Genomic DNA, 23,964 nt, shown 5'->3' on the forward strand with positions numbered 1-23,964 from the left:
CTGCGCCGATACCTATGGATGATGCATCACACACCAATTTTACTGGTAGATTTGGTTGGAAATTAGTGAGGAATCTAGGTGATGTGATCTCTGATTTAATTTCATCTACTGCTTTGGCACATTGGTCTGTCCAGTTCCACTGAGCATCTTTCTGCAGGAGTTGATACAGAGGGCTTGCTATTGTAGCCAGATTAGGGATGAATCTGCCATAAAAGTTTACCAATCCTAGAAATGACTGCAACTCACTTACACTTTCTGGCACCTTGGCATTTCTGATTGCTTTGACTTTCTCACTAGTCTTGTGCATGCCTTTGTCATCAATCCTAAAACCTAGGTATTCTATTAAAGGATACTTGGAACTGGCATTTATCTTGACGGATTCTCAGTCCATTTTCCTTTATTCTGCTTAGAACTGACCTTAGTCTTGACTGGTGTTCTAAACTGTCTTTGCCTGCTACCAATATGTCATCCACAAAACAAAATGTACCTGAGAGACGACTGAAAATTCGGTCCATTGTCTGCTACCACAGAGCGGGATTGCTGGCTACACCGTAAGGCAGTCGCTTTGGGCGAAACAGGCCTTTATAAGGGATCCAGCGTTTCATAAACAAACGTTTAAAAGAAGAATTTGTATCACTTATTGTTTTTAAAAGAGACCTCCTGTACTGCTCTCAGACAGTAAAGTATGGTGTGTCCTCCTAGTGTATTTTATCCCTAAATTCGCGACGAGTTGGGATAGTGCAACATTCTGTACATGATTATTCTGCAGTATAGCATCTAAGGGTCAGGTCACCAATATCTGCGGGCTAATCAACGCACACCATTATTACTGGTTGGCGTTATATGTTTGAACATAACAATTTCTATTGACTTTTGACCTGCTGGGGGAGGACAGAGGTGAGTAAAAGTTCGCCTGCACTGACTCCTGTCATCGCATCATGCAAGGTGAGTAATTAATATGTTTTTTATTTATTCATCAGATGCCTGCCCGCCTGTATATCCTTATATTTTGACCATGTGAAGTGTAGGCAAACATACAGCTTTACCCTTTTTCCTTACCCAGGCAGAAAATATCATACTTTCCCACAATCACGACATATATTGCGAAAATAACAAAGTAAAATGATAGAGAAACTTAAACGTGTTGTTACGGGAAAAATACATTTTTTCCCGTCTCTGTACATATTTATTTCTGCTTTGTCTCTCTATTCCTAATAATTTGACATATTCCTAGTTTTGAACCTACATTACGATTCTGTTTTAGCCATGCACGTGGTGTGGGCACGGCTAAAAACGCCTTCACTGACCTACCCCTAATCGTAGCTGACCAGGTGCTGATCCAACCAACCCTCCACTTTCATCCCCCGTGGGAGAGCCTACCCTCGGGGGACCAGAAATTTTCTCATTTAGGACTGAATATTTAACCCTTTCATTCCCTCTTATTCACACCACTAACGTGCAAATTAACTCGAAAGTACTATAACCATATGTACTGAAATCATTCGATATCATCACATCTAATAAATGCGCAACATTTCAGCACCATTCACATTGTTTTGGCGGGTTTAAAAAAAAAAAAAAATGATAACAGCACGTTGTATGTTGCGCCGAGGTAATACATCACTGCTGTGGATATCCGTTGCCAATATATCTGCAACTTACACGCTCCATTGCAAGCCACAGAATGGGTTTAGGAAGCTGGGATTTTGCACTGCTAGGTGTGTCTGAACTTCCTCTTCAATATGGCATGGAAAAAATAAATAAATTATCGAAGCTTCAGAAAATGGCCACGGTGTCGGCTAGGGTTGCATATAAAATTCCGGACCTACAGCCACAGAGGGGTTAAATAATGAGGTGGATTCAGATCCGGATCCTATATCCACGGATCCGGATCCAAATCCTTTTTAATGACAATGGCATTGGCAGAAGTATGCGCTGTTTGAGAGCTTTCTAGTATTACCAAAATAATATTTCCCCAGCCATCCACACCTCTTCACCTGGGGGTCGTCCCTGAGCTGAGAAGAAAATTGTTATGGTTCTCTGTCCATATCTGACATCCTAATATGATGGAAAAACAGAAATTTTTCTTCCTAACTGTACTGGCTGCTGATGGCACAGGTTAACCCGCCCCATCCCAACGTTTTCTGGGCAGTGGTATGCCCCAGTCCCGACTTTTTTTGGACCTTTTTTGGGGGGGCTCAAACATCCGCTTTTGGTGAGAAACATCGAAAATTCATAGAGAAATCGCGCACCTGAGGTTTAAAATACTCAATCCAGGTAGGAGTATGTCCTTACCTTACAGGGTTTTCTATCAGGCTGGCTGCAAAGAAAACGAGTTCAATGGGAGGATAACTATTCTACACCACTCATAAACGGTATTTATTTATTTATTTGGTACGAATTTATATGTAGTACGAGAGTATATTGGTTTTCAAACGGTAATATAGGCATTATAAGCATTGTATCACACACTGAATCATCACCATTCCTGACCTTTTCTTGCCACATTACCTGATCATCATTTCTGACTGTAATGTTTGTCCTCCACATTGTCATCGATTGGGGAATCACTCTGGCCCTGAATTTCGTACCGTGGCATGACATGGCTTTACTGGCCAGGTCACTGATAACAGGTGAATTGCTGAGCAAAGGTCATGCAGGGGGGGGGAGGAGGTCATGCTGGGTAAGGCATTGTCCCTGCCTGGCATCTTGTAGAGGAAGGTGTCCCGTGTATATGTGCCAAAAATCACTCGCGAAAATTAAAAATTGTGCAAATTAGGTACCTTGCAATGTCCTTGCAATGTTGCCGCATTAATTTACGTCTCCGGGATATGAGTGCACATCATGTGAGGACGTGAATTCACGTCTCCGGGACGCGGCGGGTTAATGTTTTGACGCTAATATTTCCACCCTTACTCGAGAACTGAGAGCAGGTATTACGTTTTGATTGATGTGTGTGTGTGTGTGTGTGTGTGTGTGTGTGTGTGTGTGTGTGTGTGTGTATGTGTGTGTGTATGTGTGTGTGTGTGTGTGTGTGTGTATTACCAAATAATAAGCGTTTATTCGTGTTAAGCAAACTTTGCGGAAATGTTAAGGGACAACCGATGAGAAACCATAATGTTTTTCAAAACAATTGGTCAGAGGTCAAGGTCACATGGCTAGATTAAGGACTGACCTAGCAAAATGAGCTTACACAGTTTTTATCTACCAAGCCAGCCTTTGAGGAAGGGTGGAAGATAAATCAAGAAAAAAGTTAGATTTGAGAACATTCAGTCATGGGACAAAGTCACAGAGCAAGGTCAAAATTTGATTCGTATCGGTGCTTGTTAAAAAAAAATTCAAATGTTTTTGTTTTGACTTTAACAAAACTCGGTAAAATGGTTGAGAGTCTGTCATGAGGTATACATATGATTTGGGAGAACACTACGTCAAAAGTTAAGGGCACAGGCAGCGCCAAACTACAAAACTTTTTTAGAGCAGTTAGATCAAGTTTTGTTGAATTGTCGACGATACAGCAGAAATAAAAGGACTCGGTTTTGCAAGGGTACAGACATAAAAAAGTCACTGAAGGACAGTACTATGATCTTTTCTGTACCATATAAAAGTGAAGCTTTGACCCTGTTGGCAAGATATAAGTCTACAGTAGAGTGAAAGCAGGAGAAATGAGTTATTAGAGAAGTGCATGTGGAGTTACAAGAAGAAGAAATGGACGGATTATAGTGTTATGTGCATGAAAATTCAAATGCTAGGGCAGAGATAGATTTAACATTTTTTTAATGGAAGGTAGAAAGAACCAGAGGCTGGAAGTCCGGTCGTTTATTCCCTCCAAGAAAAGGCAAAAGCAAGATAACTGAGAGCCAAATTCAAGATCCGTTCATTTTGAGATGCCAAGACACAATTTAAAGACTGGAGGTCACAGGCAGTAGGAAGCACAGACAGACGAAGACAGTCCCAGAGTTGACCTGTTGCATACACGAAGGACTGGGAGTAATTGTTAACTGTTGCATTAGAGGGCTGGACAAAAAAGGGAGGTGAGTTTGCTGCTAGATGGGTGCTAAGTGCTTGCAGTAATGGTGGAGGGATGCAAGCAGATAGCTCAGAGGAACAGCGACATTGAAGTAGCGACAATGAAGAGATAAAGATGCACCAATGCAGTGAAGAGACAGAGGTTGAAGGGACACAGTAAGAAGAGGAGAGTTAATGAAACGAAAGTCTTTGACTCCAGGTTATTGAGAAGAGCTACATGTGGCAAGCCTCCCCAAACACGAGGCCCTGGGCCAATCAATTTTGGAGGGCCCCTGCCATCTTATTCGTTACGTCTGTATTAGAAAACCGTCAAGTACTATATTGTGCTTTTGTATAACACTATGTAACACGATTTTTGTTCCTGGGTAGTGGGTGTTATTTTCTGATAGTTTCGGTCTCAGAACGATGAATAATGGCTATTACTCTCGTCAGACTTCACTTCTGTGACTAAGATAGTGATTTTTATGTCTTCAAACACGTGAAAAATGGCTACCTAGGCAGTGTGAAGTGAGTTCCTCGGTGAAAGAAAAGCTTCACTTCATAAATGATTTTACATGTGTCTGCATGTGCCGATGTTAGCATTGCACGCCATTTTGCTGAGCTCGGTGACTGGCTGAAGCACATTATTCGAACACGAATCGTTTCTGGACGCGCCGTACCTTTCCGGGTGTGGGTGCTGTCGGTTGAAATGAAATTTGTCTGAGTGGAGCTCAGTTGAAAGGTTTGTAAATTTATATTATATATCAGTTCTTTATCTAATTACGGATGAATTGTGGATTTTTACTGTAAGGGTGCTAATTTTTTTGAACTCTAAATTCTATACCATTGTTTTTGTTTTTTCGATCATTGCAAACATGAATGTATCTATTTTTTCAGAGATGTCATCTAGAGGTTGTAAGCATTCCACTGATGCGTTTTGCAATATTTGTGGTTACTTTATTAAAAGGAGAAAGAAGAAATATTCTGTTGAAGCATCTGTCAAGATGTGTGAAGCTTATAAGGCATATTTTGATGACGTGAAATTAGAGCCACTTGTGGACCCTAGAAAAGTACTGATGCCACCCTTACATATCAAACCGGGCCTCATGAAGCAAATTGGTACGGCTCTGGACAAGCGGTCGGTGGCATTTCAGTACCTACGATACTTCTTCCCCTTGCTATCGGAGGCGAATATCAAAGCCGGTAGAGTATTTTCGTCAGTCCACAGATTAAGAGGATCCTGGAGTGCAAGGATTGTGCCAACAAGCTTTTGGAAGTGGAAAAATTGACTTCGGACAGCCTGAAAGGAATGGTTCGCGGTTTTCTTGGAAATCACAAGGATGAGGACCACATGGAGCTGACTGACAACCTCATAAAGAACTACGGCGCCATGGGCTGTAGAATGTCTCTCAAGATTCATATGCCTCATTCCCATCTTGATAAATCCGACACCATGGGTGCATATTCTGAAGGGCAAGGAGAATGCTTCTATCAAGATATAATGGACTCTGAGAGGCGATACCAAGAACAGTAAAATGTAAGCAAGCTGAGGGACTACATTTGAGGGGCTGGTCCGTGAAAGTGCTCTACTATGCAATCGTAAATCGCGAGAAAATGTTCTATTCTAGACTTTTATGATCATTCTTTATGTATTCATTATTGTTACATGTCACTTTTCATATTTATATGTTTTCTTCTGCCTCCTCACGAAGGAAAAGACAAACCCACTCATTCTTTCTACAGGAAATTAATAAATATAAAAAATCATTCTCCTGTCTACAAAAGCGAAGTTTTAGGATGATGATATATTTTCTCTATAGTTTTGGAGCCAAACAAATAAGGAAATCGTACTCACTACACAGGAACAGATTTATTTATTTTTTTTTTTTTTTTTTTTTTTTGTGTTATATGGTGTAATCAGTATGACTCATATGATCAAAGGTAATTTCACGGATGGAAGTTTGGTATGAGTCTGAGGTATAACACAGTGCTATTAGTAGACTACACTACAACAGCAACATTAGTTGACATACATATTTCGTACAAATTGTACTTTATGCAGGTGTATCCACAGGATACAAATCTGTAACAAAAGAGTTAGAACAACTATGTCTTTTTGTAATTTTTCTTGCAGTTACAGTAACCAAAATAACTGAAAAGTGCTAAAACAAGTAACTCAGAGGAGCTTGCTGTGTGGCCTTCGACTAAGAAAGGACTGATCCGGAAAAAGGTGAAGGAAGAACAGAATATAGAAACAACAAAATTAAACAGAAATACACTAGCCTATACAGACAAGCAAAGAAATGATTGCAGTGTGAGGCGAACAGGATTAAATTATAGATAACTGTTTGACAGCGGAGTCATGGCCGTTAATTTCATGACTATGTTTAACCAAAGACACAGACTCAGTAAATACTGCATAGGCTCCCTCCATCCCCAGCAGAGATTTTAGCGTCTGAAACAATTACAGGGCAAATACAAACACTGAGTATATGACAAGTTTCCAGAATCCTTTCATAAAAATTACGTTTCTTTTATTCACTGTCTCCTTCCGTTACGTTAACACGCTGATGGGAAAGGGGCAGCAGTACAACAAAATGAATGAAAAACAAACATCAAAAATTCACCACTCGTTTACTTTTCTTTATTCGTTCACACCTACACACTACAAGTGGGTTCCTAGTAGAAATGGACCAACACATGTTCAACAACTAGGCCCCGGTCTCCCAGTTTACTCAGCACTTCACACTTCATGACGCAATCCATTAAAGCACCGTGTCCCATCCCCCATACACCTCATCGGAGTAACTCATTCTATTCCTTGGACGCCTTTAACTCTCCTGGAACTCCAGGCCGCTAATTCTGATGAAACCTCTCTAACCTCATCTCTCCACCTTTTCCTCAACAACTCCTCTTTACACTCTCTACCTCTGCCTTATACCCTCTTCACCAGTCTATCAGCGTTCATTCAGTCCAAAAACCACCTACTCCCAGTTTTGCTCTTTCCCCGAAACTTTTTTTTTTTTTTTATCAATCATCTCAATTAAAACCATCTTACTCCATAAATCGTTCTCTAATATCTCATCCTCGACACTCCAATCTTCTTGCATTTTAGGTGCAAATCCGACATTCATATGAAATTGTAAGTGTTTCTATTCCCCCAAACATTCAAATTTTTGTTTGCCTTATCACTGACCTCTAATTCCATACACTCCTCAGTGTTTCCAATATCTTAGCCACTCCCTCACCTACTTCATGAAACAGTTCCATACCCGGGCAACCATCCGGTGTTATGTTCACGCATAGATATAGCAAACTATCTACTTCTTCCAAAGCCTTTCTTTGTAGCCTACACCTGTCCTTATAATTATTACCTATTTCACCTTCTTTACAGTATATCGTCACCCTACACTTACCAACATTCACTCGTAGCTTCTTTCCGCGTACCTGTCAAACTTAGCCACTACATCTCTACTTTTTTTTTTTTTCCGTCTCTGCTATTAGACTTGTCATCTTCAAACAGCGGCTAGCTTATTTCCCACTCTCTTTCCCCCTCCACACACAGCATCCCATCTCGTCATATCATCCCCGTAATTACCTTTCGCCTGACCCCATTCATACTCAAGTCAAACAACTACGGTGGCGAAGCACACACTGATACTGTCTACGAGGTAATGCCGAGCGTGGCCTGGAACCGCTCACTGTCTGTTTTGTTCACTCTCACACATGCGTGACTCCCTTTCAAAAACTCCTTACTGTCTCTAACAACCTCCTACCCCGGGCATCTGTAATATGCCAGAATGCCTCTCAGTCCACGGCCTTATCTAAGTCCAAAAAGGCACATAAAGTAACTTGCCTTTCTCAAACCATTTCTTAAATATGCTCCCAATGAATAACTGATTCATACACGCCCTACCTTTGCCTAAACCTGCCTTGTTCCTCATGTTCCCTATAATGTACACGCAATTATTTTGTCTACTGTTATATTCAGCTCAGTCCTTTACACTTTCAACACTCCATGTAATCCTCATTGTCTTTCGGGTGGCACAATACATTTTGTCTGCCAGACCTCTGCTACTCTCTTGCCTCCATGCACACACCAAATGATCAACATAACCAATCCCACACACTCTCCCGTATCTTCTTCATGAACTATGCAACAGTCAACCAATATCATCCACTCCACCTGCCATTCCACAGTTCATTTTCCTCAGTGCATTCTCCCCCTCCTCCTTCGATAACATATTATAATATAAAGTGGCACTTCGAAGTACTGCAGTACATATACAAGGAGCGATATCTGCCGTAGTCGGAGGCCAGGCTAGACTGAGCCCTTGAAAACCTGCCCAGAACCATCTAGCATAATCGAGGCAGCCGTTCAGTCTGAATGGCCGAGTCGATTAAGCTGCCTTCAAATGGTCAGTAGTTATGGGCAGTTTTCAGATACTGTCCTGACAAAAATACTAATCGAGTGAGAAAGTGTTTCTTTTAACCTAAACTGGATTCACGGGTTAACATTAATAATGACATTGTCAAAATATATTGACAGTGTGAGGTTACTTTTGTCATTAAAGATACATACCTTAAACAAATGAATGTAATGCATGTCTTCTGCAACTGTTGACAGCAGCAACGAATCATTTACCCCTTACCACCCCAAAAAAGTGTTGCCCAGGATTTCATCATTGTCAACATTAACGGTCGCATAGTCCGGACAACTCTAGCCTTCTGTTCAAGCCAAAACCATACATTATATTCCGCGGATTAGCTTTAAACTTGAATACTGTGTGAACAAACCATATTATCAGTATTCATTGCACAAAGAAATTATCGTCATCGTCACCACTGTCATCATCATTAATATCTTATCATCATCATCATCATCATCATCATCATCATCATCATCATCACAATCAATATTTTTACCAAATGCTTAATGCTATAAATCGTGAGGGTAGGATACAAACAAGAAATACAGGTAACCCCCCAAAACGCCAAGCAGATATACTGCACTCTTTCATTCTCTTGTCATTCAAGTTCTACAAAAGTGACAGCCCCATGAGCCTTAACTCACAAACGCAAGAGGCCACTCCTAAGTGTACTAAAATATTCGGGTGGTAGCGAGTACAGAATAGTCAAGATTTTGGTCGTCATCAGTGGGCTGAAACGATTGGAAGGTCAGCAAAGGAAACAAATTAAGACAGAGAAATGGCACGTAAAGTGATGGTACTGCCAGCGACTTGTCTGAAATACTGATGATGTGAGGAAGCAGTTGTCAATAACGTTTTGACCAAATAACATTGTCAACAAATACTGATCCTGTAAGGGGCTCTGTAAGCCTATTAGAAAAATACTACACTTGAGGGATCAAAAGATGCCTTAGCTCGCCCCTTTATGGCAGTAGAGGAGCCCTGGTCCTTCACTGGATCCACCCCTGGTGTCTTTAAATATAAGACAAGGTTGGTGGAGTCCCCGTGAGTGGTGGAGACCCTGTACAGTTGCCTCTTGGGCCCCCTCACAAATCTGACCCTGCGTTCTGGTAAATACTCTAAGATATTTTGGCCATGTAGTGATGATGAAGAACCAGAGACTGACTAGAAAAGTGCTTGTGGGTGAGGGGGAGAGGGAGGGAAGGGGAGGGGAGATCGCTGATTTGATGGAGGGATGGGGTGGAGTGATATCTGAGAAAGGGGAGTGATATTTGGAGGAAAGACAGCCGAACGGCAGAGGGCACGATAAAATTGTTTGTGCGGGAAACAGTTGTCTAGTTATAGTCTGACAGACAGATAGGTTTCTACAAGTCAGTCAGAAGTCAAAGTCAAAGGGAAAAGTCAAGTTAAAATCTCTCTCTCTCTCTCTCTCTCTCTCTAGCACACAGACACACGTCAATGAAGATTTCCAGCTGCTTGTCACTTCGAATCATCCTCGACATTTCTTCGCTCTAAATTCAGTTCCAGATTCTGTTTTAGGGTCGAATTTGCGTGGGGTTGGAGATTTCGAAACAGCTTTCCTCAGCGATTTATTTTGATATATTATCCTCTGTTATGTTACTGATGCAATCCGAGTTAATGCAGAAGTGAAAATGTAAAAGATTATAAAGTTTGTAATGTGTAGAAGAAATCACAACGACATATGTACAACGAAGCCTTATATGCCAACGTGAATGTTGTTCTTAACGTGCGGGCAAGTTTGCTCCAAACATTTTACTGTCAAGAGGATGCGAGACTCCGGGATGCGTCAAAAGTTCAGACTCTGATATTGCCGTAGCTCTAACCTGGTGCTTCGTTTAATCCTGTCGATCACGTTTCGCGCAAGTGTGGCCGCGCTCTTACGTTCCACTTCACCTTGTCCCATGTCGGATATCGGCCTGCCATGCAGTTCACAACAGTGCTTATATATCTCTTCGTGTGTCTTCTGCACAAGTCTGTAATCCATCGAAATCTCAGCGAAAGGTTACGGTGGTATTCTGATCTTAAGCCCATCAGAAACCTTTGTTAATAACTATTCACGCGGGAGCAAAACGATTTTATTAGGCTTATGAGGAAACTCTAGCAGTGAAGGGGCTAGATCTCCTAATATAATTTCAGTAGTTTATTTTCAGTTTCAGTAACCATCGTAATTTGTTTAATACGTGAAATACGAGTATACTTTGTCCAGTAGTAACTATAGTACATTTTTTCTAAGCTAACGAAAAGTCTTATCACTCTTCAGCTCAGCTGAAGAGCAAGCGTATTCAGAGTGGTGGACTGAGTTTACTAAAAACCATGGAGATCCACTGTTATTTAACCAAAGCTCAACGAATATCATACAACCACGACTTATTCATGATGTGGGACTGGTTCGGTTTCGCCAGGTGAAATCAAACATTTTTTTTTTGTACATTTTCTTACAATAAAAAATAATTGTGAAAGAAGCTTTTGTGCCTGAGGACGTATTATTCAATTTATTGTAGTTTGTTCATCAGTTTTATTCAGTATGTGAGTGACTTCCAGCTGCAATGAGACATAATCTTCCTTAACCCTTTCAGTACGAGCTATCCTTCATAAACGCTTAGTTGTTGGGAGAATAATATAACAACAACATTGTAGCGAAAAGATTTAAAAACTTGCAAAGAGAAGTGCGTGTAAATGGAAAAAGTGAAAGAGCGAGAGACCACGGTGGTGCGGAAGAGAAGAGACATTGATAAATACAATGGGAAAACGTCGCTATTACAAAAAGTCTTCAAGGAAAGTGCTCTATTTCCCAGGGTTGTTTTCCCCTTCCCATTTGTCGGTGATGGGGAAAGGATATGACAACAGCACAACCGCCTTCCCCACCTCGACCCACCAAGTGCTTCAGGATATCTCCCGAGTTATTTCCAGATCCCATCTGCCGATGATGGGATCCACCAAATGCTTCATGGTATTGATCCTGACTGATAATTGGAAGGAAAGTTGAAGGATACAGAATGAAGAGGATAAAAAAAAAAATATGTTAGGGCTACACGGAAAAATAAAATGCATATGGTAGGGTTACATGGCAAGTGGGATGCTGCTGAAGTGTAAGAGTAAGGCTTTTAGAAGAAAGGGAAATTGAATGAAATAGACCATTCCCTGCAACATCCGACTTTCTCGATACTCATTTCAAAGCCGAAGGTGGCTGTTACGTATGTGTACGGAACTTGCTCTCGTGTTCTCGAACTTGAATCCTTTGAATTCTCTGCCCTCTGGATTCGGCCTTCCTGTCATTCTCTGACTAAATATATCTGTGCTGATTACTTATTCTCTGATTCTAATGGCTATGAAAAATTCTTCGACTGTCTTACTTCTACGATGGAACACACCCTGTCCATTTCCCCTTCCTCTGAAATCTCCATTCTAGGAGATTTCAAAGTTCACCAACACCTTTGGCACACCATCATTTCACTGATCCACCTGGTGAACAAGCCTTCATCTTTTCTATCCTTGATGACCTAGAGCACCTTGAACAGCACCCTACCTGCATCACTGACTGCCTTGGAGAGAGATCCAACATACTTGACCTTTTCCTTACAACTAAACCTTATGCTTAGACTGTTAATCTTTCCTCTCTGTTGGGCTCCTCTGATGACAACCGTATCACCTTAACCTGTCCTATTGCACCAGTACAGCCTGTGGACCCTCCAAAGAAATGTAGCTGTGGCACTTCAGAGCTGCTGATTGGGAGGCCCTCAGGCAGTACTACTTTGATTTTCCATGGAATGATTATTGCTTCCATGGCTGACAGCCACCTGATTGTGCCATGTGCATTATACAGGTTATTCTCTTGGGCAAGGATGCATGCATTCCCTTTTCATATCCTGTGACTAATTTAAAAAAAAAATGGTTTAATTACGTTTATTCTAATCCTGTCCAAAGCAAGGAGAAGGCATACAAGAGGTACTGGAGCCAACCCATCCCGGAATCTGATCGTTTTTATGTTTCTGCCTGGAATCGTGCTAAGTCTGTTCTTTGCTCTGCTAAAAATAATTTCATTAATACTATGTGCTCTGAACTCTCCAACTCAAATTCTTCCTGCTCCTTCTGGCACCTTACCAAAAACCTTTCTAACAACTGTACCTCATCATCCTTCCCTCCTCTTTACCGCTGTCGTGGCTCTGTAGCTATTTCTTCTACTGATAAAGCTGATCTCTTCGCTCAGACTTTCTCCTCGAAGTCCACCTTAGAAGATGCGGGTGCTGTCCCTGGATCACTTCCCCCTTTAGACTTCCTCATGGCAGACACTGAAATTTCTTCTATTGATGTATTTTCAGTCATCACTGGCCTCAGTCATAACAATGCATATGGGGCTGATGGGGTCCCTCCTGTTGTCCTCAAGAACTACGCTTCTGTGCTTACACCCAGCCTAGGTAAACTCTTTCGTCTTGATTTATCAACTTCACCTTTCCTTCTTGCTGGAAGTTTGCTCTCATTCACTCTGTCCCAAAGAACGGTGACCACTCCCAGCCCTATAACTATTGTCCAATTGCTTTAACATAGTGTATTTCAAAAGTTTTTGAGTCTATTCTTAGAAAAAAAAAAAAAAAAAAAAAGCATCTTTCCTATCACACCCTTCTTTCTGACCATCAGAATGGGTTCCACCAGGAATGCTCCACTGGTGATCTACTCACCTTCCTTTCGGACTCCTGGTCATCCTCCTTTCAGGACTTAGGCGAAAGCTTTGCCATTGCACTTGCCATCTCAAAGGCTTTCGATCGAGTTTGGCAGAAATCTTTAATTTCCAAACTACCCTCTTACACTTCCTATCCTTCTATCTGTGCCTTCGTCTCCAGCTTCCTCTCTGGTCGTTCCATAGCTGCTGTTGTAAACAGCCACGCTTCTTTTCCTAGGGCTATGAATAGCGGTGTTCCTCAGGGTTTTGTTCTATCGCCAACTCTCCTCCTTTTATTCATCAGTGACCTAAGCTGTACGTTTAACCCTATCCACTCATATTCTGATGACTCCACCCTTCACCTTCCATTAGCTTCCCACAGCGATCACCTCAGCAGTTACTTAAACAAAGGATGAGGCTACGGCACACCTAATGTCTGATTAGTTTCATATCCCTGACTGGGGTAAGAATAACCTTGTCTTTAAAGCATCAAAAACTCAGTTCTTTCATCAATTAACCCAATAAAAACTTTCACATGAATACCCTCTAATTTATAATAATATGCAGCTCAATCCTGTATCTTCTTAAAACATACTTGGGGTTTTCTTGAAAAGAACATATTACCTCTCTTGTAAAATCTGCTTCCAAGAGACTGGATGTGCTAACCCGACTCTATACCTTCTTAACCCCGTCACAGTTGTTAATTTTATACACTGGTTGTATTTGCCCCTGTGTAGAGTTCAACTCTCATGTGTGGGGAGGCTCCACACACACAGCTCCTCTCAACAAGGTCGAGTCAAAGGCTTTTCCTTTCATTAACTCTCCTCCTCTTACATGCTCCCTTCAACCTCTTTCTCTTCTCTGCACTGTTGCTTTTTTATTTCTTTTCTATCGTTGCTTCATTGGGCACTGCTCCCCTGAACTGTCTGCTTGCATCCCTCCACCACTACACCTGGCACGTAGAACCCTTCTAGCAACAAACTCTCACCCCTTTTGTGCCCAACTCTCTAGTGCAAGAGTTAACTGCTACCCGTAGTCCTTCATGTATGCAACAGGTCAACTTTGGAGCTGTCTCCCTCTGTCTGTTTTTTCTACTGCCTACGATCTTCCGTCACTCAAACTCTGTGTGTCCAGACATCTCAGAATGAATGGATCTTGAAGTTGGCTCTCTGTTATCTTCTTCGTTTTTTTTTTTTCCTGGAGGGAACAGTTCGCACGCCCCTGGCTCTTTGTTCTTTCTTCCTTGCATAAAAAATGACAAAAAAGACAGATAGACAGACTGACAGACAGACAGACAGACAGACAGACACACAGGTACACAAACACAAAGGCACAAGCAGGGAAAGACACCGACACATAAACACACAGACCCACAACACAGACACAGACAGACATACAAATAAACAAACAAGCAAACAGACACACAGACAGAAAGACAGAGAAACAAACATACAAACAGACAGTCAGACACAAACAGACAGACAGGCAGACATTCACACACACACACACACACACACACACACACACACACACACACACACACACACAAAATCATCATCATTCTTATGGCTCTAATAAACTTTAACACGTTTTGTGTGGGATGGAAGACAATGCAAAGCACTCTTCAGTAAGGTTATAATCAGGTAATGAATGCATAGTATATATATGTACTTTATGATACCTACAGACAATCAGTCAATGAAATATTGTTATCGGATGAATTGCAGTACGTTGAAGTTTGGGGGGAAGTTATTCTGGGGTAATGAACTAATTTCAGGGTTGTATTCATGAGCTCATGATTCGAATGTTAACTGTTCCAAATATCTTCATCAGTTATTCACCAAGAAATTACTACAAACCTGTTTTAAGTACTTTCGATTGCAGCAAACAAAAACTTATTATTAAATCATAAACGTCTTTTCATATTCTAAATTCGTTATTTTCCTTATAACATTAATAAAGCATTGTCCAGATCATCATCTTTCCTTAGTCTTGTCTTTGTCTTAATATCTACCGAATTTCTCTGAAAAACCTCAACTGTGTGTTACTGTACTTTAACCCGTCCAGCTCACTGTCTGTCTAATACAATGTTTCCTGTGCATGTCGAAACGAAATTATTTTGATATACAATGCTATCTTTTGTTGTATCTTTCCTTTTACGTCGAGGAAAAACAAATCTTCCATAAAAAATTTTCTGTTGTAACAGATAGCCTAGATCCAATGGAACTGTTCTTTTTTCTGGATCAGTCTTTTTATTGTACGAACACTAAAACAGGTTAAGCTATCAGTATATGATAGAATCAAAACGTGTTTCAGGAGCATGTAGTCAAGTGAAAGATGTTTAAAATGATTTTGCTAGAGAAATATTGTCATGGCATTTGAAATAATAGCCAGTTATCGTGTGACGAATTATGTATAAATTTATGAAAATCTTACAGTGCCTGTTTACTTCTAATACTGATGTTTTCTGAGTCAGTTATTTAATCAGTATGATTTATATATATATATATATATAGATATATATATATATATATATATATATATATATATATATATATATATATATTTAAGAATATGAACAGATAAAAAAAAGTATCCCTACACATCAGATTACATGTATCCATATCCTCCATTCATTTAAAAAAAAAAAAAAATAACAGTTGGACTTGAATTGCAGTACGTTGAAGTTTGGGGGGAAATTATGTTGGGGTAATGAGTTCCAAAGATATGCAGTTCGAGGAATAAACAAATTTTGATTGGCAGAAGTTCCGCGGTATGCCTGTGTAACAAGCCAGTCATGAGTACTACCAGATGCCCGAATAGCGCGGGGGAAGGCGTGGAGAGGTGGCGCAATGGATGAAACTTCGTCTGAGAATTTGCCATAAAAGTATCTGTAAAATAATGCTAGGGAGGCAACAATCCTTCTTACTTGTAGGAGAGGAAGATATTTGTATTTGCAGGATTATTAATTATGTTTACAGCTTTGTTCTGAATTTTATCCAGTTGTTTTAGTGCAATCTCTTCACATCCACCCCAAATGGGTGAGCAATATTCGAGCTGAGAGCGCACATGACTTTGTAAATTATAGCTAACTGCTCGTCAGTGAAGATGTTACGGATTTTATACATTAATTCAAGTTTCTTTCAAGCGATCTTAGCAAGTGATCTAATAATATAATGAGGTCCAACTGAAGGTGTTAAGTGAAACACCAGGAATTTCAACACTTTTATTGGTAAGATTATTGATTGCATTGAAGGTAATTTAGGAATCGGGCAATATATGCCTATTAGTATATTGTGTATATACTGTATATATTTGGTTTTCCTAGCCTTAAAAGAGACATTGTTATTCTGCGTCCATTCAGTGATCTTAAATTAGTCTTGATTTATGAAGACTGCTGTACTGAATAGGGAGTTAGAGATACTAAACTTTGGGAAAGGGTGTTTAAGTGTGAAGGAAATGTGAAGTGTTGAGTCACCTGCATATGAGTGAATGGGTTTATGGGTGATAGACAATAGATCATTAATATGAATTAAGAATAGGGTTGACTGATCCTTACGGCACGCCGAAATTAATCGAGTGGAAATCGGAATATAAATCGTCCACTTTTACCTTTCTGTCGCATAAGTAATTATGAGGAAATCAGTGGAACAAAAGATGATATGCTATAACAAGGGAGTCTGGATAGCAGAGAACAGAGCCACACTCTGTCAAAAGCTTTAGAAATATCAAGGACTGCTGCATGGTTTTCTCCATGTTGGTTAGTTGACTGATGGATGGAATGAGTCATGAAATTGAGTATATCAAGAGTGCAGTTTTCGTGGCAAAAACCGTATTTTGCGTCACCTGTTAAGTTGTTAAATTCAAGGTGTTAAACAATGAGCATATTAATTACAGTCTTAAATACTTTACCAAAAGAAGAAGTGATAGCTATTGGTATGTAATCAGAAGGGTCAGAGGAACTTGTTTTCTTTGTGACTGTGTGGGTATTGGCTTCCTTCCAAGAATTAGGGAATGAAAAAATACGTATGCATAGTCTGAATAATTTAGCTAGAACAGAAGCAAGTTCTGGGGAACAATTTTTTCAAACGATTGGAGGAATTCAATCATGGCCTGGTGCAATGTCGGTTTGTAATTTGTCTAGGATGAGTTGTATGTATCTAGTCTGTACCTAAAATGGAGCAATTTCAGGAAAGTCAAGTTCTAGTACAGGGAAATTCTGACTGACTTCCTCTAAGGGAGAATTTCTGACAAACGTGGCAAGCATGTTCACTTTTCATCGCGGGTCATTCATAGTGATTCCATCTGAAGATTTTATTGGAGTAATGGGTGATGACTTGTTAAAGTTATCACTGAAAGAACTGAGAGTTGACGAGAATTTGGTATTGTCATTACGATTACATAACTGTCTGGATGCTGGGTTGTGAGAAAAATTTTATTTAGCGATATTGGTAACTGTTTTTGTGTGGTTTCTAGCCATTTTAAAATGACTGACGGATTTTTCTGTTTTTTTCTGTTGTAGGCAAAAGTTATATGCTAAGGACCTTTAGGTCGTTGCTCTGGCACAATTGCTGCCAAACCATTTTCAGGTATCCAGTTTTTTAGTAAATTGTTGGCTGGGTATGAACAGTCCAATAGCAACCTGTATTAAGTCATTAATGTGTGGCTGGGCGGAATTTTATGTCCATGGAGAAGAAAGGCTGTCATGGAATATCAGCAAGATAAATTCAAAATCTAGCCCAGTCTCTTATCAAAGATCCATCTGGTAACCCGTTCAGGTTCAGAACGGGGAGGTTTGTGACAACTGACAAATGAGGCATTGATGGGACTGTGCTTGGAGGATCCAAGTGGTGACAGAACCTCAATTGTGTATTGATCTGGCTTCTTTGTCAGGAATAGGTCTAAGAGATACGCATTATTGTCATGATAATCTGGTATTCTGGTTGCTTGTTTTACCAACTGCTTGAGATTCAAAGTTTCTGCAAACAGCTCACATACTAGTCTAGTATTGTCAGTCCTAGCAGAATGCAATAACCATTCCATTTTAAGGGCGTTTTGATCACCCAAACAGTAATTTTAGTGGTAAGAGTGAGGTAAAGGTTGATCAACTCTGTGGTTATAGATCAAATACGCTGGCTTCTGAAGAAGCATTGGGCGATAAACAATACACAGATATATGGTTATACTGCATTTAGGTATTTTAGTTTGTATAATGAGTAATCAAACTCAGCTGAAGTTAAGTTCAAGATGGTTTCAACTGCATATTCAGACTGGTAAGTTGACAGTGGCCTTTTACTGCTTCCAAGATATGAACCAGTCTTGTTAAAGTATGATTAATGTCTGAGATAATCACGTAACAATCTTAACTTTTTTTTTACCCGTTTTATTTCCTGGAGTTTTAATGGTTATAATTCGTTCATTGCAGTGGGAATGATGATGACAGTTTTTCCACATTTACACTTTTTCTTCTTACTTTCTGGATCCTTCCTAACCCACTTAGGTTCGAAAAATGGTTAAGATGCTTGTTACTTCCTTCGTTATAAGATTCCCTCCACCAGTAGTGGAGGCCGGGCCATACATTAGCCCGGTCGGTGGGAGTGAGCTTTTTCACGGTCAGGGGGAAGACAGGGCCTGGGGGGTCCTGAGGGGCCGCCCAGCACACAGGCCCTCTCTTATGCTGTTTTTTTCCATGTGTGTGTGTTAAGATGCTGATGCTGATGATGATTATGATGATGATGGTGACAGTCTGCTCTGTTCCACTGGACATTATGATACTTCTCAGTATTTCACATTTTCTCTTCCCACATTCTGTACCTAGTATCACCCCATTCTTAACTGGGGAAAATGGTCAGGATATGTTGGTGAAAATGATGATATACTGTAGTTGTATTATCTCGGATCGTACTATGTAACGCTCATTCGTCAGGCGTCACTCAAATAAAAGTCGAAGCTGCCAGACCAGTGCCTGTATTAAAATCAACAAAGTGGGTGGAAAACATCAGTGAGCTTCGGTGCTTTGCTGGACGTTGCCCCACCAGCTAATTTACAAAGTATTGGTTGGACTCATCCTCACGATAGTATAGTTGGTATAGGTTAGTATAGCATAGTTCAGTTTAGGCATATTAAAAAAAAAAGGGAAAGTTAGCAGAGTCAGCTCGGGAGGCAAGAGCATAACGCCTGAAGCTGAAATGGCTTAAAATACTTATACACTATGTGTAAACCGTCACCACTGCTGTCCGGGATACATCTTGAGGAAAGACATTATAAATGACAGTTTTATCGCAGAGAGAATGAAGCCTTAAAGAAACATTGTAGCTTGTTTCGAAGAGTCAGTTTAGGATAGTTCATATCCAGTTGTTTACATTTTCCATGTTGCGCTTTAGTGATTTTGTGTGTATATTTGATATCTATCTATCTATCCATCTAGAAACAGACAGACGTACAGTCGTGGCCATAAATAATCACCTATCCTTCTGTACCCGGTGCCTCAGACTGGCTTATTTATGCGAGGCAAGTCACACTGGAGTAAGTTGGCCTTAATAACCAGGGGCTTCGTCCCCAATGGTTGATAGGCCGAAAAAAAAAAAAAAAATAAAAAAAACCACTGGAGTACGCGGGGCGGCGCGGGTGGGGCCAGAGAGAGACGGGAACGGGGGTGGGGGGAACGAGCGATGGTGCTGGGGTGGATTGAGAGGGGAGGGAGGGTAGGTAGGGGAGGGAGAATGAAGTACGAAGTTGTGGCCACATGATTTGTCTATCTTCTTTCATTCAGGGCATCATATAAAGGAGTTACTATTCGGTAGATAATGCTGCATTACACCTTGTATAGCGGCGTCAGATAACAAGCTTTAGATAGGTGGTGACATCAAGGACTGGCTCGTGAGAGAAATATACTGACGTGACAGATCAAATACTAGTGCGGAGCCAGACATTTGCGTTTATCCGTGTATTTTGACTTCAGATGCACAATGGAATGGACTCTGGATGGCTACCCTTACATGTAACTACTTTTTGGAACTAAAATATCATATGCAACCTTTGACATGTCTGTGTCCACATTAAATATGATCGTCCTCGCGGTATACACTCCCTCTATACAGTCACCATCATGTCAGTTCAATAATTATTTAATGACATCTTCTTATGAAAGGGCTATTTAACATAACTGTGCATAAAAGGTAAATAAATTTGATGTCTGTGCTCATGGGTGAATATGATAACGGTATCTCTCATAATCTGTTAGAGGGAAAATGAAACAAAATCTACCCAAACTCCCAAAATATATCTATGTCAATGTTTACCGACGCTGGTCAAGCGAAAGCAACCAGGAAAGGCTTAGTAAGTAGTTCAGTGGCCTCATGCCTTAAAAACCTCATGCAGGCTTCGTGGCACCGGGGAAACAATGTTGTTGATGGTTTGCTGGTTTCGTTTGAACAGCTCCCACTCGTCCTTGGTGTGCTGATCCTGGAGGAGGCGGGCCCGTATCCCCTTGTTCTCTGGCTTCCTCGCGTTGACAATCTGGGCCCACACAATCTCGATGGCTCTGCGCTAGTATTTGATCTGTCATGTCAGTATACTTTTCTCACGAGCCAGTCCTTGATATCACCACCTGATCTGTCACGTCAGTATATCACCACCTATCGAAAGTTTATCTGACGCAGCTATACAAGGTGTAATGCAGCATTATCTACCGAATAGTAACTCCTTTTTCTGATACCCTGAATGAAGGAGAATAGACGGATTATGTGGCCCAGCTGCCCGAATATTTCGGAAGAAAATATGAAGGGGAGGCACAATTGAAGCAAGTTCATCAGAGCACTTATGGTAAAAATATCGGTAAAATAATGCTAGAGATGCAACATCTCTAAGTACCAGAACTGATAATGGAGGAAGGTCCTGCGTAATGGCAGGATTATTGATTAATCTAATGGCTTTATTTTGAATTTTGGCCAACTGCCACAATGCAACCACTCCACATCCACTCTACAGTGGCGAACAGTATTCATTCTCATTCCCCTACCTACCCTCCCTCCCCTCCCTCACTCCATCCAAGCACCATCTCCCATCCCCCCACCCACCTTCCCCTCTCTCTCTGGCCCCTCCCTCTCAGCCCCTCTTACTCCACTGTGACTTGCCGCGCATAAAAGAGGCAGTCTGAGGCACGGACTACAGGATGATAGGTGATTATTTATGGCCACGACAGTACATACCGATAGATAGACGTATAGAATTGGTACTGTGCGTACATTCGGATAACTAGACAGATGGATAAATAGATATGATGATAAATAGAGATAAAGATATACGTAATCACTCATACTTGGTGGACTGATACCAGACAAAATTTATTGCAACACTAATCATTGAATTACATATTGAATTACATATTTTGCTGATTCCTTCTCGCCTCCCCTTTTCATCCAGACAGGGGGTTGTCATTACACATGAATATCGTGGTTACTCTGTCATGATACTTGTTGACATTAGATGGAGGTGTTAGAATCTCTCCTTATCTAATCTTAGCACCATAGTGGTTATCTGTCTCAATGACCACTATGCTGTCGACAGGCGTAAATCTGTTTTTAAAATAATTACGGTACCTTTCCTTGGTTCTCAAAGCCACATACTCTGCCTGCAGACTTTCTACGTACGAAATGACTCGCTGTCCTCGCCAGTGCAGTTGGGGAGATCCCTAACAATATTACCACGTCCATCCCGCTTCAGTGTACATACCGTATCGTCTGTCATTCCATTGCTCCACGCTGTATATATTATTATGCTAGATCCTGATGATGACATTTTGTTTAAGAGACACGTTTTGAACTGGAGTGTTTAGATACACCATTCATTATTCCATTCAGTGTCTAGAGGCAGCATCAGTATAAAGCTTTGTCAGCGAGTTGAACAAATAACTTTAACCATGTAGTGGTGGGGAAGACTCAGGTATTCTATTCCAGCTAACATCACAATTTTATTCAGATTATAGTGCGATATGAGAACCCATGAGTGTTAACTCTACCACCACTTACTTACCATTTATATTCGGGACAAGTCATTGCTGTATCAGAGTTACCACCAGACGATATTATTGAGCTAAGTGTGAATCATAGGAACCTGAGAGAGATGACATCACCCTAAACCTTTCCTGATGGGGTCATTGCAAATATTCTGTTCCAGCTATTGCCACACTTTTTTTTTTTTTTTTTTTTTTTCAGATAAGAGTGGCCTTAAGAGCCGGAGAGCCTTATTTCATAATTTTATCTCTATCCCGTTACCTGTCAACTGCAACCCAAGAAGGAACAAATGGCTCGGCTTCCTTGAAAAAAATATATATATATATATTTTTCCTCTGGCTGGGAATGAGGGAGGAGGCTGCTACCACCATACGGGCCCCACAAGCCGTACAAAATGATGCTCTGTTTCTGTAAAGTGTTCATACTCGCGTCTGTATCACCACACATTGGTGGTCTGGGTGGGTGGCTGGCTGCTGGCAGAGGGTCCAGAGGTACTCCAAGTGATGTTGTTAGGTTAGCTTGAGTTGTGTTGAGCTTGATTAGCTTAGATTACTGTAGATAAGGTTGTGTGAGTTAGGTTAAGTCATGTTGCATTAGGTTATGTTTTATTAATTTGTTACATCGCCTGGACGGAGTCCGGCTAGGTATTGGTTTTGGTCGAGTTTGTTTGTCTGTTTGTTTGTTAGCAACATTATGGAAAAAAGGCTGAATGATATTACACGAAACTTTCAGGATGTGTTGGCACTGGTCAGAAAAGAAAGTGATTAAATTTTGGATGTAATCGGGTGAACCTGAAAGGTCAAAATCAAGGTCACGGATTTTCAGAGGGCTATAACTTGAAACCGGTTGAAGATAGAGATATTTATTATAATGAACATACAGGAACTCGTAACATGAGCTTTCATTTGGCACCAAGACCTTTGACCGTGAATGACCTTGAAAGGTCAAACTCAAGGTCACCGATATTCGACACTTTAACTCGAAAGTGGTTGAAGATAGAGAGGTATTTACTACAGCATTATCAACATATAGAAAGTCCCAAATGGATTTTTCATTGGTACCACGACCTTTGACTAAGTGACCTTTAAAGATCACGGATATTTAGGGAGTTATATACCAAAACTCGTTGAAGATAGAGATATTTACTGTTAGCAAGATATAGGAAGTTTCATATGGGCTTTCGTTTGGCACCATGACGTTTTACCTTGAGTGACCTTGAAAGATCAAATGCAAGATCATGGATTCTCAGCGGGCTTAGCTTAAAATCTTTTGTGCCATTACCTTAGACTTTAATTGTGTATTGACACTAAATGGCAGTGCCGATTCAGTATTTAACAGCAATTAAACAACTGATGTTGGGCTACGTTTGTTGTGTCTGGCACCACTTGTTAGTTTTTAAGTTAGGTTCATTTTGGGCGGGTGGCGAGTTTGCGCTGATTGTGGCAAATGCCCAAACTGAAGTTTAAGTTTAGTAGATTAGTTAAGCCTAATTAGATAAAGTTGGGAGTAGTCTAAATTAGTTCAGGGTCCCACCCTGTTAGGGTAAGTTATTCTACAATTATTTAATTTCTAATGTTTTCAAACACTTTGGTCAGGGCAAACACCAATAATAAATGAATGAATAAATAATCTGATAAAATAAAACAAGATAATCTTTAACACTAAGAAACTATTCATCATCATCATCATCCGGACCTCCTTTCCCACCCTAGGGGAGGGTGAGGAATAGCAATGTCCAGACAGCCCAAATTTTGCCCAGTCCAATGGGCCACGCTACCATTCACTCATCAATCAAGACCTCGGAATCCTGGCTCAGTCGGATACGCCAAAAACATTC

Source organism: Coenobita brevimanus, chromosome 102 (genome assembly GCF_032717465.1).
Source record: "Coenobita brevimanus isolate Jiangsu-jjx chromosome 102, ASM3271746v2, whole genome shotgun sequence".
Classification (NCBI taxonomy): Eukaryota; Metazoa; Arthropoda; class Malacostraca; order Decapoda; family Coenobitidae; genus Coenobita; species Coenobita brevimanus.